Here is a 13,208-nt window from a genome sequence, read left to right on the forward strand (position 1 = left end):
TTAAATGAGAAATTGAGCCACTCAAAGAACGAATTCCCAACGAGTGGGCCCCACGAAGTAGCCTCCGAGTTCTGAGTTAATTAAATTAAAGCTGCTGCCGCCGGTCGTGATAGCGATGATGACGATGGTGCCTGGTGCTGATGGCGGTGGAGGTGGTGTCGGTAGTGGCGGTGGTGTTGCTTTTAGTGTCAGTTTTGCACCAGCGCCTGGAAGTGCTGGAAGCTGTTCGAGTTGTTTCCATCCTTCAACTCCCCTTGGGCCAAAGGCATGCAGCCAAGCGCAAAAAATCTCAGACAACGTAAAGCATTTTCCCTCGCCTATTGTGACCACGAAAACCCATCTACCGATCCGTTCCACATCCTCACTGTCCCATGGTGAGCTGAAACTTTCCCGAAAAACTTTCCTACAGGTTTTTGGGGTCTTGTTTTAGCTGTGTGTATGTGTGTGACGTATTTTTTTACTGCCAAGCATCTTGCAGACAAGAAGCGATCCACGAAAGAAACCCATCTCCGGCGTGCGAATATTCGTCCGACATGTTTGGTTGTCTTGCGGCTCGTTTTAACGACGATTGTCTCCACAAACGGATCTCAAAGCTCATTTTCCCTTCACAAATCAAGCGACTACCGGCACTGTTTGGGGCGCAGTGTGGAGCTCATCATTGCCGATCGCGTCAAGCGAAGGCAAGTGTCCTTTGGATGGTGCGATAAAGAAATTGAAAACTTTTCCTATTTCCTGTGCCGCCCGTTGCTTTTAATGTCATTATTCTCGCGCAACCGTGGCTCTTCTCCGTGATTCTGCTTCCCACACCACCGATGCACGGAAGCTAAGGGGGAGGGTGTTGTTTTTCATATTTCACTTCCTTCAGCAGAAATGAAGAATCCAAACTCCCGAGTCCCATCCAGCTAGACTCTCTCAGCGCCAACGCGATGTAAAAGCCAATCTCTGTTTTCATAATTTTTACCATTTTTATTCCCATTGGAATGCCATCGGTATGCGGGTAGGGCAGTGTAGTAGGGCGTACGGTAAGCTGCTAATGGAAACGACGGGGACACAATGAAAAGTAAACAACCAACGAATACGAAATGAGCGCGCTAAACAAACATTTGCACCCGAATGGGACGATCCATTCCCGAGCGCCGATATGGACCTGGGAACGAATGGAAATGATTAAAAATCCGCAACGTATTATATTTCTGCTGCTGGTAGAATAGGAACACGCTACCTACGCGACATTCGCAAGCCAAATTGGCACGGGACACTGACGCGGCAGCATGATATTTGTTCGGGATTCGGGAATTCAGCAGAAGATTTTCAACATCCATTTGTTTCTCTATCTCTGATCATATTAAGCGTTATCTTCGCACCTCCATTCTTGTTGTTCAGCGTTAACTTTTTTTACAAGTTTCAACATTGCGAAATGGTAACGGCAACACCTCATCGACGTCTTCCTCCCGGCATAGGAAGGCGTTGCAAATAATTTTAATTAGCTGCCGACGAGGGCGGTGAATTTCGGTGAAGGAACTGCTGCAGCAGTAAACTCCATATTGGACTCGATTCCAGCACGAACGCTGACAGTTGAAATTCAATGAGACTTTGGAACCCCATTTGGCACCGTCCTAAAGCCGAGTAAAGAGGGAAATGAAACTGGTACCATAATATCCTGAAGTTGATTAGACGATTTTAGATGAAATTAAGTGGAAAGAGATGCAGTAGAATAATTTCGTTCCTGTTTCCGGTGTTGCTTTCCACAGGTAAAAATCGTACCAAATCTGATACGGGCAATGTTACTGGAAAGAAGGTGGATCATTTTCTTACTGTTGTATATCTAGCATTGCAATTTTAATTTCCTCGGCAATTTTATTTGTTTATTCACTTTCGAATCTATTGAATGAAATGTGAAAGGACATTTTTCGTTTGATTAGTTTAGATCATTTTTCTGGGAACATTAAATAAGCATCATAATGACCGATGACGCTTTTCATCGCTCAAATGATTTTTCTCTATTTTTGCTTGCTGTATTATCAGTAAAATCTGTTTTGACCTCGTTTATTTTTACTTCCAATCAATACTGTAACGAACATTTGATAACACAGTTTCTACCAAAACCGTGTCAAAGCAACAATTCTTAGAACTGTTTCTTATTACTGGGCATTTATTTAGAAGTATTTTCAACAGAACTGGGACTCATTCTATGATTTTTAACTATCATAAATTTGCGTCATAAGTTTTGCGCTTTGATCCACGACCTTAATGGGGTCTCGAAATGTTACAGTTGAAAAATCCTTAATGCTTTGTTTGATTCTGTTTCAGATTTCATTCAAATTGATTATATTCTAGAATGCCAATTTGTCATATGTCAATGATTTCACATAAAATTGTCATGGGAATAACATGTTTCATAGTGAAATAACATCGTCGGTCATTGTATGTTGAGTATTACACTGCATTGCTAAAAAATTGTATTGTTAGGTTTATTCATTACTGAAGTTTCAATTAATATGTACATGCTTGTTCATTATTTTTGATATTTCATTGAATGTATTTTTTTCTCTTTTTGTATGATCCATAATATTCTTTCATTTTTAGTATTTTTAATTCACGCTCTAATTCTCCAAAACGCTACTTTCTTTCCCTTTCCCCATCGTTTCAAGGTTTATAAATCACTGTTGGGGAGTAGGGTTGCAAAAATCTTTAAACCGCCATGACCTCTCAAACACAAACAAGCGAACAAAACATGCCCGTAATATAGGCCACTTTGTGGATGAGCAAAACTAGCAAAACTTTGGACCTTCCTGTCAGGGGTAAATCACGTGCTCACAGCCCCATAAAACGACAGTTACAACGACCGTGCCTCGTCCTGTCGTTCTTCACCGGACAAAAACGTTTGATGGCGTTTTCGACCCCGGCCCTCCTCGCTCCCTTCTTGCAAAACATCAACCTCAACCCGTAGTACATGCACAATGAACACATCAGCACATCGCAGCAATGGCGACCACTGCCAGACACAATGGCCGAATGGCCGAATGGTACATTATCGTTAAAGTAGAACGAATGGCCCGAAACCATCCCCAGCCTGAAACGGTGCTCCTAAGGGTGGAAAGAGAGAGAGGGGCACCGAACCGGATGGTGTAGTACATCCCGCGACCCATCGTTCGGCTCATAAAAGCTCCACACTCACACACACATGCACATGACAGTCTGTCATTCTCGACCAGTCCGAACTTGGCCTGTCCGGGCACCCTGACGGACGATCCCGGTTCGCATCAGTGCTGGACGCGCCCAGACCTTGTTCAATCCGGTTCGTAATGTGCATCATCCACCGGAGCACACAGGCACACACTGCTCCTCCACGCATCCGGCCGGTTAGCTAATGCGGAGGGCGTTGCAAAATTGGATAAATGACCAAAAGGATGATCTCGCCATTGTGTGTACCCAATACGCCACTGATCCCTTTCGAAAGGCCGCACGTTTGCGAGAGTCATAAAAAAGGAGGAAAACCCACCACATAATACAATGCAGTTTTCTTCTTCCTGCCCGCTTTCTCTCGCCATTTACTGCATCAACCGCTCTCGCACATCACTCACCCATCCGGGCTGCCATTCTCCGCTCTGAAACCGCTTAAGATGAGTGGCAGAATGAACTAAAGAACCGAAAACAACAACTACCCTGCCAAACCGGGCCTGTGCTGTTGGTGGCGGTGCACGGGGTAGACGATAAATTAACATGCACAAATAGTTTCGGTTATAGTAGTATTAATAATACTAAAACGAAACGACCCGAGCGCATTTGTGTAAGTGGGCCTGTTTGGGTGTACCCGTGGTTGTAATTCATTGCGCAAGAACCAGCACAATAGGTGAGGCTTTTATCTTAACGGCTGGTGGGAGTAGCACCCGTGCCAGCATGAGTCGGAAAAGTATGCTTTATGGTTGAAGGGTGTGCAGTAGAAAATGGGTCCGTCAGAATGAGCGAATTACGTGCGGAAAACTCGATTGCGCAGAGAATTATGTTTACGCATCATAACGATTTAAAGTGTCAGGCCTAACGATGTTGTTAAACATCGACTAGCGAGTAGAGATTGAAGGACATGTAGAAGGTATGGTTTGGTGTCGAAAATTTCTGATGGCAGGAAACTACTCGTTTGTTACGAGCTTCAAAAACGCACTGTTTGTGTAGCCATTCAGAAGTGGTCCTTTAAATCCATGTTGTATGTTTTATTCCTAAATATCGTCAATCCATTTCCAACAGAATGTCCTCTACATGAATCTTGTATCCCACAAAACGCTCTAGGCTGTAACAGTGACAGCTGAATCTGTTCTCAAGCTTTTTTTACCAAAGCTCTACACAATCGTTCTTACAAAGCAAAGGCTCTGCCGGACACAATGTCTGACAAACGTTGGTGGTGTGCTTATGCTAACAAAATAAAAACAATCATCCTAATCGAAACATAACTTTCCCATTTTATCCTTCAGATTTTTTGACAATTGCAAGCCGCAGCCGAAACAATCGAATCGATTCGATTTCATAACAAAATAACAATAACACTACCCAGACTGCCCGACGTGACTAAGCACACACGAGACAAAAGCTACACTACCGCGCGGCCATCAGCGATGAAGATACATTTCACGATCCATACGTTTTGGGGTGGTACTTATAGGGAAGCATAACGTCTGCTACTACACACAGCCGTGCATTCAGTTCCGCCAATCCCTAAAAACACTTAAGAAAGAAGCTTATTAGGTTAGTACCGGGTGGAATGTTTAGTGTCGTGAAGGAAAAATGAAAGTACCTAACTTACGTTCACGATCGAACGATAATCATTTAGCATCGAAGACCATTCGCAGCTCGAGGTCAATTTCTTTGCCAGCTACGCGGCGCTTAATTGCAAATCTCGTGCTTTCTGGCGTCCATCTTTCAGCTATAAATTAGAAACAAACACCATCACTTGTACCGTCTGGAAGTACGGACACGCTAGAAAACCCACCTTCAACCCACTTTGTGTTTATGTACCAGCGGCGAACGTCATAATTTTATTAATCCTCCTTAATCACATTAAAACCCATCGGGGGAAAAGCGCGATGCCGCAGTGGCAATTACCGAAATGACGATTTTGGCCTTTGCGAAAAAAAAACACGCGACGCGCTCATCCAGTATTTCCGCAATCCTGAGAAGAACAAAAAATCCATAGCCTTCTACATGCAGAAATACGCCCGAAGGAAATGAAAGAAACAGGCGGAACGTAATTTTATTGAGCCTTCAATAATTAGATGAATTGAGGTTCATTGCAATAATCAGCAAAATGGTGGCACATATCTGCACTACTTTCGATTTTCCTATCGTCTATAAATATCACTTGTTTTGCTGTTTTTGTTTTCGTTCATGAACTCTTTATAACCTTTACATTGTATCTTTCCCAACACCGACTGACTAAGTGTGCATGATTCAGTCACTGTGGCTTTCCTTCCCCAAGCACGCACACCTTCAATTTGCACTAATTGAACGAGAAAACCTACCCACAGATTAAGAATGCGTGGATCTAATAAATCACTTGGAGTACGTTACGTGGCGACACGCAAACAATACGTTAGAAAGTCAAGATAGGTTCATGTGTCACTCACATAACGGATTGCAAAATGGTAGCAAAACATGCAGTTTTACATAAATCCGTCCTTGTGTTGTTTGCGTTTTGTGCTGTCATACTGCTTGATTTTTTGTTTTGTACATAGCAAACATTCTTGCGGAAATGATTAATTTTCATAATTAACAACTAACCTTATTTCAACCTTTATGCTTCACCATGTTTTATTGGCGAAATCACGAACGAAGTTTACATACCTAACAAAATCAAATGTTACGAGTCTGGGTATGATGATTCGTAACGGAATCCAGAATGCACGATGTGTGTTGCGGTCACTCCCCAAAACGAAAATGGAGTTTGACAATCAAAAGACATGCTCACACAAACACGTAATGGGTGTGGTTGTGGTGAAATATTGTTTCAAATGTCGTTGGTCATTTCATTGGTGTGGGTTAATCATAGCTTATTTAGTAACTCCTAGCCACACTGGCATACATTCATCATTCTTTCCATCAATATTTATCGCTAAGCAAAAATACGTATCGCAGCAAAAATACAGTCTCAATTTCATTATCTTGAAATATTTAAATCAATTTCTTCCAGTATTCTGTTCTTCTTTACACATGATCTCTAACTTAAATCTTACTTTTACACTTCGACAGATTGGATTGACCGATTAACGTAAATATTCGATTTACTTGATCCTTTCTAATCAAGAATCCTGATTGAACCGTTTAATTATCGTTAAGAATTTGTATTTGTCTCATCATGGCGTAAACATGCGCGCGACGATCAGATCCTTATAGACATGAGTCCATGAGTGTTAGGTTTTGAGATGGACCGACCTAAACTGGCCAGCTGTGTTGTAGGCTGTATACCATTTTCATATCCTACCATTCCGACCATACCATTAATATCATAGTGATAAATTCGTTCCTCTCAATCCGTTGTAAGAGATGGGACGCATCGTCATCAGCAACATCATAATCCCTGAAAGCTATTTAAATCACAACAATCTTTTATGTATTTTTGGTATTGACTCTTCTTCCAATGGAGCAGAGAGTAATGTGTATGTTTTATTCTTTTTTTTGTGTAACGTCCTACGCGGACTTGCCGGCCTATACAAGCTTTCGGGGCTTAATTCATTACCACGCAGCCGGATAGTCAATCCTTGCTACGGGGGGACGGTCAATTCTAGGCTTGAACCCATGACGGGCTTTCGAGTAAAACCCAATATTGAATCGTTCGAGTTGACGACTGTACCACGGTACCACCCCTAGAATGTGTTCAACTTTTCTATTAATAATTAAATTTTTAGATACACATTTCAATTTTTACAGTCGTTGCCACTAAATTTTGGCTTTGACTCACTTATGTCTTACTTTGTCTCTAAGGCACCTATTGTAAACAACGTGTCACAATTTTCGCCCCTAATGCATCAAGCAAAAGCTTAGTTTTTTTTCTTATCCTCATTGTATGAAACCTTTATTATGACAAACGAATATGCAAACTATTATCAAACAAGCCACTAATAGATACCACTTTTTCTGCATACTAGACTATTGTACAATATTCATTGTCATATACTATACGCAATAAATAGTGGTTTGTTAAACTACAAAAGTAAACCAATTGAATGAAGCGGTATCTATTCTTTCAACCATCTCCAGTTTACTGTTTGTCTGCAAACTTTAGAAAACGGGCGCTATCGTAACCAATATATACATACATACACAAAAACCTTCATCGTTGTTTTCCCTCACACTACCCCCCCACTTCCCCCACCACTATTTCACGAGCGGCACACAAGAGCTTGGATCGATGCGATCCTTCACCAGCCATCGAAACGATATTGTTTGCGTTGGCTTTGGGTTTTCCAAGCCCTACCAACATCGTTACGCTGACGGTGCCCACCACTGCACGGGAGCTTTGAAGCAGAAGAAAGCACCGAATGCAATTGCAGCGCCTGTATGCCTCAAATGCTTCTCTTTTGGGCACGGTCGAAGCTATCCACCAGAAAGTTTATATGTTTATTTGCTTTCGGTAGAAATAATATGAATGTGATTATGTGAAAAATATCTTGCACTTTCACATTTTCGAGAGCTCTATCTGTCCCTATCTCGATTAGATGCACCGCCCGCACCAATACGTATGCGAGCTGGATATGTACCACACATCCCGTTTGGAAGACAATTTAAATAAACATCTCGGTTATACATTCCGAACCCACCCTATTCCGACGGGGTTGTTTGCGCGCCGTTCGTTATGCGAATTATGCACCGGCTTCAACGAGTCAAGAGTGTTTCGTGCGGAAAACCGTCCAAACACCCAAATATAGATGTTCGTATCTCTTCTCGCCATTTAATGTGGTTTTCCAGAACCCAGAAACAGCATCGACCGAACTCGTACTGCTGCACTCAAGCCAAAAGCCCAAAAGCCAACCACCCTAAATGGAGACGGGGTACGAAAATCGCAGCCCCCAAATCAAGCCGTTCTTGGGCGATGGTACCGCCAGCGGATGCTCCCATCAGCATCCACCTCCCACCTACCAAGGTTGTAGTGCACTTTCGTACTCTTTCTGGAGCGTTTTAAAAGGTTTCCCCTGGCAACGGAACGAGTATCATTTGCTTTTGCTGCAAACAGAGAAACTAACTGTGCGATAAAAACATAGCAGAAATGACTCGCATTACACACCGCTTACCCATAATTTCCCTATCCTGTCAGCCCACACAATCCCGAAATGGTGCACTCACGTCCCCGTTCGCAACCACCAGAACGACTGCAGCAACTGGCTCACATAACAAAAATTCGATTAATTAAGTGCAACCCTTTCGACGGTTTCTCGACATCCGATCGGTACATACGCACCAAACGTCATTTTACCGTCTGCCTTGCCGTTTCTACTCACCGCTGTCAATTTGTATGCACCAACTCGCCGAAGCTTGCCGAAGTTTTCTACTTTCGCCCGCAAACACACAAACACAAACAGTCCCAGCAATTGGCAGCTTCCATCTTTGAGCTCAAACTTTATGACGAGTTGCGTCGCTCGGGCAAAAGCCTTTCGTTTCCCTTGCGGACTCATTCTACGAACGATAAGGATCCTTCGGTCATTAATTAGTGTTTTTGTGCCCGACAACGAAACAACATTCTAACCCCGGCACATCCACATTCTCGTACGGCGAGTACGGTGGAAAACAAGCGCAAAAGCTAGCATAAGATTTATGCGCACTATTTTCTCCATAGCAGAGGCTGCTCGAATATGGTTCCGGAACGAATTCGGCATGCAGGAAGGACGCCACTGCACAGACACGCCGAATGTATGTAGAACACAGTGGTACTCGTGTCCAAGCTCGCATGGCTGAGATTGTTTGGGCGCAAGGAGAGTTGTTGAGTTGCAGTATGTGTTCGCATCGTTCCCTTCCTCTCCCCTCGCCTTCTTCACCCCGATGGAGACTCTTTCCAGTGCTGTCTAATTAGTTGGTAAACAGTGTTCGAGCGACAGGAGGTGCTTTCGGAACAAGCAGAAGGGAGTGGTGTGCCATTTCTAACTTTAGCTATGTATTTGGCTCGCTGGGAACGAACACCGTCTGCCGGAAGCCTGCTGGATACCAAATCAAACCTAAACTTGGACACGGCCATTCCTCTCGCACGCAGATATATTGGCGAGCAGGCGATGTTTTTCCGCAAACAAATGAGTGGCAAAACTTTGCTACATAGCACGCCGGTCTGCGTCCGTTCCCGAAGCCTAATTCCTGGGATACACCGTCCACACACACACACATACTAACACAACCACACAAACAGTCGGTTCACCTCTCAATGCCTCCGGGGAACGAGCAGACAGTGATGCGGTTTGCGTGCTACAGAAGATTTATGTACACATACCCATCCACTTACTGACCATTGTCTAGCTTCGCCTAGCCCCGAGCATCCCCAGCTCGCGGCTTCCAATGCGAACGAGACGGATCAATCTTCAAGCCGGGAATCAACACTTGCAAAACTTGTACCACGGCCACAACTCGGGCACACATGTTGATCCGAAAAACAACGCACACGGGTAAAACACACACTAATTGGTCTATTGGCAGGGAAAAGCACCCCATTGCCCGAGTGGGAAAGGAAGTCGTCCCACCGCTCTTTCTCCGCATACTAGCAAAAGCTTGGACGAAAACTAGCTTAATGAAATGAGGAAAACTTTCCAAAAACACTGACTTGCTCTACTTACTTCCCTGTCTGACTAGTTGGTGCTATTGAAGATTGGGCAAAACTTCGGCATTTCTCTTTTGTTCGTAAGTAAACCATTCTAATCTATCAAGGCCAACTGTTAGGCACATGAACTATGCAGTTCTTGGGTACTGTTCATCGTTTCGATTTACCTTCATTCGAATCTTAAACTTGGACTTAGACTTTCACTAACTTGATTAGCATTGGAGAAATCTGATCGCTTTATTTGATTAAAGCTTCACCGATTAATTGTAAGTATCTCAAACAAAGCTCTTTGTAAATCGTATGTTGTAAAACTACTTCTCAAAATTGATCTTCCTTTTATTATTATTATTATTATTATTATTAAAATTGATCTTCCTTTTAATTTGTCTTTGTGATTATTATCCGCTCTTTTAAACTTTTTTTTTAATTTCATTCAAACATAATGCCTTAGGTAATACTTTACAAAAATGTGAATGAATTAGATCGATTAAGTCCAACAGTTAATAACATAAACTCCTTTCTATCAAATTAGAACAAATATCAATACACTTTTTCTCAATTATTTCAATAATTGTGCCATTTTTCACTAAACTCAAAACTGTCACACATTATCAATTCAAATATCACAAAATGAACGACACATTCACCTACTAGAAATTACAACAAGGAATTCGTCATCTGATCGCCTGACGTGCCAGCTAAAATAAAAACGATCAGAATGGCTATAACACGACGGATTCAAAGTAAGTCAAACAACAATCCTACTACAATCAACTACATCGGATGTAGTGATTAAAAAAGATGTAGGAAATTTAAGCTAAGCCGGTCTCGTAGTACAGTCATCAACTCGTACGACTTAATAACATGCCCGTCATGGGTTCAAGCCCCAAATGGACCGTGCCGCCTTACGTAGGACTTACTATCCTGCTATGGGGGGATCAAAATAAATCACTGAAAGCCATGCCCACAAGTAGTGGTACAGGCAGGCCTTGACCGACAACGGTCGTTGAGCCTAAAAGAAGAAGGAAATTTGGAAAAAAAATCCAAGGAATCAATCAATAATTACTTCTCTCGCCACTTTTGACCAACTAATGACTTCAGAAAGTAAACTCAATCCCTTACCCACAATATGGTAGAGTTGGCTAGTAGCAACTACAACGCACGCTACACGCTACTTCTGCACAAGCTGTGTTAAAAAAAAGTACATTATAGCTAATTATTTAATTGAGTTACATTTTTACCACCATTCATAAAACCCACCAATGGCCACTCTTGATTCATAAAACGTCAACCGTAATGAACACCAACCGAAAGGACCCGCGACTCATGACAAACGGCTTTTCTCCAAAATACCAACTTCTGCACGCACCCTGATTAAACCCCATTGCGGAGCATGGTATAATAATTTGCGTAATTTTATTGGCACCACTCCTGCACCCAGCTGTAATTAGGTGCTGGAGAGAAACCTAGTCCATTATTGCTAACCGCATACAATCAGTTACGGGTTGGAGAGCGTCCTGTGCTTTATGCTGGTAGTCACACACGCACCTTCATGCACAATAACCAAACCGCACACATAGAGGACTGGGAGTGATGACGACAGTCCCATGAAACACTGATTGCAGCTGGAACGACTGGTTCGACAACTGGGGAACGTGAAAGGAAGTTGTTCATCGAGAGCTAATACATCACCTGCTGGGAAATATACCACACAATCACAGGCTCTTTTCGCGGCCAGCGAATGAATAAATCGTATCGGACTTAATTAACGAGATTACGCCACAGACGGACGAAGTTTACCTGATGGGATGGGTGAGTACATGCCCGAATGCCGTAGGGTTCCGAACGAAGCATTTCGGAAAATGGCTCTCGTACGAACCGCCATTAGACCCTTGCCAGTAGGATAACCCGTTCTAGATGGCTAACCGTCGTAATGAAGCCGAAACGGAATGTTCGCTCAATTAAGCAACCGAGAGAGAGAGAGAGAGAGTCCTTAACTGTGGTAAAATAAGTATTGGAGTAGCATTGTATGAGATGGTTTTGCAGACAATTGGGCTGGTTAACGCTTGACCAATATCAAGACTTTCATTTTCTTAGGACTCAACACTAGTGTATTTTTGGCAGCATTTGATTACGGCTTGAGAAACATGTTAAAGCTGCACGTAATACAAACTTGTACACCGCTTTTATGCATTCTGCAATGGAAATTTAATCATATCTGCCCGAAACACTCATTGTGACGATGCTTTTATCGGCTTTCTTCATCATTTGCAATAATTATTATTTGCCAAGCGATACTCTGGAAGCTCTCTCAAGTGACGTAATTCCAGAGCCACTATTTGTAGCTCCCAAAAACAAACTCAAACATAATTTATACTTCCACTTTCATCCACTCGAAACGTGTGATACTGTAATAGACAGTTTTACGACACCCTTTTTTCTTCTCCTTCGAATTACTCCTCACAAATCATACCCAGAGAGAGGCACGCTTGGTGACCTCCGTGCAGTACGGAGTTCTCCGAACAAAGGCCACAAAGAAAACTAAAACAAAATGACACCGAAACCTAAAATGAAACAGAAGAATAAAAAAGCTATACACACACACACAACATTCACACAAAGCCAAACAGACTCACAAAAAGTACCCGGAAAATGGGAAACGGCCTGAGCAAACAGAACATAAATCTAATTTCCTACAAACCACTTTCGTTGGTTCCCCCCTAACCCAACGCTTCCTTCCCCCGGGCTGAGCAGGATGATGGTTTGCCCCCGCAACTTCACACCCGGGATGCAATGAGAGAAGTTAGTGAAGTGCAAAAAAGTCCTGCAATTACCCTCTCAGACAAGTGGAGCAGGAACACAAAAACACAAGAAAAAAGGTTAAGATATAAAGAGTGCAAAAAAGCTCCAAAACAGTCAGATAAAAGCTTCAAACTTTTGGGCCCACCCCTTCTCCATGCTTCCTCTCCCAGCCAGAGGACGAAAAGGGAAGAAAAGCCATCTTCTGGCAAACACAGCCTTCGTGACCATTGATGCCTTTCCGTCTTGGGGGAGGGGGGCAACACACTCTCGAACACAACGCAGACAAACGCAGCTCGAACGAATGAAGACCGATTTCTTAGTCGAATTTCCATCGGCCCCCGTTTGCTGCCTCATGAGAATAGTCCTTTTTATTTTTTAACTTTTTCCCCCTCGTACAGCCGGGACCCCATTCCGTGCGTACCAAACCCTTCAGATCGAGCGTTGGAAACAGTGAACGAAAAAAGATCGTAGCGCTGGTTTCGGATGAGTGCAAGTGCAAACAGTAAAACTTTTATTTGTCTCTTTTCTCGAATAGGCCACTGCCAGTCGGCCCACACATCCACAAACCCGGACTGTCCGCCTGGTTCTATTATCCTGTCCCGCAACGATAAGGTGTGGG

The 13,208-nt window shown here is 43.0% G+C and overlaps 1 protein-coding gene and 1 long non-coding RNA gene across 8 annotated transcripts in view; both read right to left on the reverse strand.

Annotated features, from left to right (window-relative positions):
• The window catches only part of LOC121588746, a 145,228-nt gene that overhangs the window by 90,187 nt on the left and 41,833 nt on the right, over nt 1–13,208 (reverse strand). The gene's annotated exons all lie outside the window — the stretch shown is intronic.
• LOC121588747 lies at nt 4,232–5,153 on the reverse strand. Of its 3 annotated transcripts, none has more exons than XR_006004205.1 (3): nt 4,985–5,153; nt 4,799–4,918; nt 4,232–4,719 (listed from the first exon to the last, which is right to left on the reverse strand). It is a non-coding gene; the product is annotated as an uncharacterized LOC121588747 (long non-coding RNA). The 3 variants fall into 3 exon arrangements; XR_006004204.1 differs by having other exon boundaries at nt 4,232–4,710; nt 4,790–4,918; XR_006004203.1 differs by having other exon boundaries at nt 4,790–4,918.

This window comes from Anopheles merus, chromosome 2R (genome assembly GCF_017562075.2).
Source record: "Anopheles merus strain MAF chromosome 2R, AmerM5.1, whole genome shotgun sequence".
Lineage (NCBI taxonomy): Eukaryota > Metazoa > Arthropoda > Insecta > Diptera > Culicidae > Anopheles > Anopheles merus.